Source organism: Octodon degus, unplaced genomic scaffold (genome assembly GCF_000260255.1).
Source record: "Octodon degus isolate 3935 unplaced genomic scaffold, OctDeg1.0 scaffold00038, whole genome shotgun sequence".
In the NCBI taxonomy this organism is placed as follows: domain Eukaryota; kingdom Metazoa; phylum Chordata; class Mammalia; order Rodentia; family Octodontidae; genus Octodon; species Octodon degus.
This window is the reverse complement of record NW_004524614.1, coordinates 10,794,890-10,799,062: the sequence shown is the minus strand read 5'-3', so window position 1 is coordinate 10,799,062 and position 4,173 is coordinate 10,794,890. Positions and strand designations below refer to the sequence as shown.

The window sequence follows — 4,173 nt, the reverse complement described above, 5'->3', positions numbered from 1 at the left end:
CACTATGAAAAGTGTATGGTTGCACTCTAGTATATGAAAAATGAACAGAAAAGTGATTATTTCAAAACATTTTGACATGTGCCAATGGTTAAGTTTGCCTTTATGGTATGTGATGGCAGATGCTTCCTGCAAGACTGTCCATGTTCCTGTTTTCTCTACAAAAATATTGTTCTGGGGCTGGAGAGATAGCTCAGTGGTTGAAGCACCTGCTGGGCAAAGTTCAGTTCCCCAGTGTCGCATGCTGTGCTAGCCTGAAAACCGGGTGTGATGGCACATGCCTGTAATCCCAGGGTGGGAGAGGCTGAGGACAGGGCCATCACTATGAGTCTGCACTATGCTGTGACACCTGCACCAAATAAACTTAAAGAAAAAAAAAACTGTTCCAGGGAAGATGGCAGGTGGAGCAGAGCGGAGGCCATGGTCAAAGCCCAGATGTGCTCCCACTGGGCCCGCTGTACTGGCTTCCCGAACGAAAACCACACCAATCCCATTTGCCATCTGAAGCCTGTGAAGAACAAAGGCTTCTTAATATTCAGTTATGGCAAATAGGCAATTACACAAAATACAGGATTGGAACCAAAATTTGTTTGCCAAACTCTCAATTATATAATTACAAAATAAAAATCCACATTTCAGGAAAACATCCTACCTTTCAAAAATAAAGCAACTGTAAATAATCTGATAAAGGTCATAGTGCGTGGATTTTGACTTATATTCAAAGTTGCCATGTTGAAGACTTTAAAATCAAGGTCATATCAGTGAAAACTTTAAATTCAAGTTCTAAATGATAGGTTTTCAAGGATGGACTAAGAAAGCACAGGCCACAAGAACCCAAGTTCAGTTTCCTCTGAGAATGAAATATTAGGACACACAAAATGGATTTACCAAATGCCAAGTTTTGTTCCTTTTCAGTGACTCACAACACAAAGTCTTTCCAAGATTATTCGGTCAGATTTTCTATCCTTGGGCAGGTACTTCTGCTACATTTTAAGTCCTTATTCAAAACAATTTTCTCCCCATTTTTGTGTTTCTAAGTGGAAAATATTTTAATACAAGGAAATGTCTTCCCTAACTAGAGAACAGTTTCTGCACTGACTCCTGGAAGAAAAAGAAAAAAAAAAATTCTGTTTTCTCCTCTACCTCAAAGCCACAAAGCAAACCAAAATAATCTATCTCCTAGCTTAGTGTCACACAGAGTCTAGGGCCAGAGATTGTATTACATGCTAGTTCCCTGCTATATGCTGAGCACAGTGTAATTATTTACATGATTAAGCAATCTAAGGGGGCTGGGGAGATGGCTCAGTAGAATAAGCGCTTGCCTGGCAAACACAAGGGCCTGAGTTCAACTCTCGGTTATGCCAAAAATAAAAAGCAATCTATTCAACAGGCGAAAGCCGTCCCAGGGCTTCCCTCAGCAGAAGCCTGAAACAGGTATGAGCGATAGCGTCTGTGAATGGGAACATCAAAGACACTCCTCCACCACTCCTCCTCATCATCATCATCATATTCATCCATGTCTGCTGAATCATCTTCCTCCTCCTCCTCCTCTTCTTCATCCATCTCTTCATATCCATTGGGACCCATTTCAATTGGGCTATAGACACCCTGAATGTTGGACACGCCATGTGGAATCAAGGAATGGCAACATTAAAGATCTTGTCTTTAAAGTAAAGAAAAGGGAAAGTGTAATATCTTTTCATATATCCTGATGTTGTGGAGCATGTGGTACAGTTTGTATATTCATATACCTGACCTAGGCTGATGATTGGAAATTCACCAATGACTCAATATCCTTGAACTTCCTCCACATCTCCTTTGGTGTTTGTTATTCTCCAGTAGCAACTGTCCAGCTGACAAGCCTTGTCAGGAAGTGCATCCTTTGACATTTCAATCCTGATTCGGTATGTGAAGAAACAGTGAGGTGGGTGCGCAGAGCTGCATTCTGGCAGAAACAATGTGGAAACAGAAACTGTAATACCCCCAGTGGTGGCTACACACTCTGGGTCATGAACATATTTGAAAATTTGGTCTCTGATGATGGGGAAGCCAGCTGATACAACAGTGCTGACATAAGAGGTAAACAAATCAGTAAAAGTAGCACCTATGATAAACATGTTAAGAGCTGCTAGATCCCGAACCATTTTGTCTGGACACTGATAGAAAACTTCATTTTTGTTTCAACCCTCTGCTGCTTCCACAGGTAGGTACTAACTCAAACCAGTATGGATGCAAAAGATCAAAGGGAGGCGGTACTTCAGCCCCTACCTCTGCTGGAAGCCTCCAGCAGCTATGTTGGTGTTTAACAAGTCTTCAGAACAATAGTGATTTGACAGTCCCATACTTCCCAACAGCCCAGGAACCACTAACTCTTGTCCATTGTGGATGCAGGACAAATACCAATAGTCATCAGGAAGTTTGCGTCAATCTGAGCCTCCACCACATGCAGGTCTTCCTCTTGTGCACCCCCTTTCAGAGGTAAAACCATTGGAGGACACCTGGGCCCCAAATATTTCTTGAGATCATCCCAGGCCTTTTAATAGCTGCATAATGTTCAATGTATTGTCCTACATCAGAGTAAGTATCTATGAAGAGAGATTTCCAACACTGGTTCTTCTGTATTTTCTCTTCCTCAGAGATGGGCCAGCATTTTTTGCAGTGTCTTCTCCACTGTGAATCATGATTTGACAACTGGCTAAGTCTTCAACTCACATAGCAGCAATTGATTAGGTTCTCATAGTCCAGAAAACATAAAATGAGAAGCAAAGGATCAGTAGGCAGCAACTCCAGGGTCAATAGCACCAATTAGGCCTCCATGGCCGCCATCTTGCCTGGCACAGAGCAGCCTGGCCCCACCTCAGTCCCCTTCTATCTGATTGAAAGTTAACTTTTACCCAATATGCCTTACCAAATTGCCCATGAAAAACAACTATTTCAGAATTGAAATGATCTCTGCTTATAAATAGCAAGAAAAATAAAAATATAAATAGCATTACAAAGAGAAGAAATTTAGTCTTTTTAAATCTTTTTAAAGATTTCTAGGGCCAGCCAAATAGCTCAGCAGATTAAAGCACCTGCAAACAGGCACAGAGGCTAGAGGTTCTATCCCCGGGCCTGCCGTGCCAACCTTGCCCTGGGAGCACACTGAGATGGCAATTGAGAATGGGCATGGTGGCACACACCTGTAATCCCAGCTCTTAGAAGGCTGTAAACAGGAGGATTACTACAAGTCTGATCTAGTAATGAGACCCTGAACACCCTGTAGACCCTTCCCAAAAAAAAAAGAAAGATTTCTAACCACCAGGGGTGAGCACAAACAAGTTCTTACGTAAATTTGAAGGACTTATATAAAGTAATTCTTTCACCTCCATAAAGTGAAGAAAAGGATGATTTATGGATGTGTATAAGCAAAGAAGACCCCAGACCTTTGGACTGGACACTAAGAACAGTTCAGATTTCCACAGATGGAGGGGGAGTGGGAAAATATCTAAGACAGGAAATCTCAACTGGTGAGAGAGTTTGGCACATGTTCTGGGGGCATAAGTCAGTTATAAGGATGGCCTTCAGGATGGAGTTAAATGAAGCAATAGCAAATGGAAAAGCTGGAAGGGGAAAAAGGAGAGTTTTGCAAAGCCAAACTCTTGGCAAGGCTGATGATGCACCATCAAAGTTAAGACACCTTAGGTGCTACAACACCCAGTAAGTGCCACCAATAAAGCTGTGGCAAGTCACTGACTGCAAGATCTTCACAATTTTATTTTTTTCATCCATCAGGTAAAATTTATTGACTGTTTTCTTTTTTAATTAATTTTATTAAGAAACAAATAGCAATGAGACAGTTTCAAAACCAATTAGTAGGACAGTTTCAATAATTAATATCTTGCATATTGTTGTCTTCATAGTGGTTATTCATAGTAAAAGATGCGGACAGGATATCCTGTCCAAACACTATTAGTACAAATCTTTCTTCTCATTGAATTAAGAAAAAGTAGATGTGTATCTATCCTACTATTTTGAGTATACAGATACAAAATGGTCCTTCCTTTGTATCCCTTTTTTTTTTTTTGTTTAGTTTTGTCAGAGATGGGTATTCCATTGAAATTTAAATATTGTAGGTGCATCAATTCAGCAAAATAATCTAATATACTCCAGTAATCCATAATAGTAGTGGGTTAT

The 4,173-nt window shown here is 40.7% G+C and overlaps 1 pseudogene; it reads right to left on the bottom strand.

The window, feature by feature from the left end:
• Nucleotides 1-1,191: 1,191 nt before the first annotated feature.
• Nucleotides 1,192-2,823, bottom strand: LOC101589651 (annotated as a pseudogene).
• Nucleotides 2,824-4,173: the final 1,350 nt, after the last annotated feature.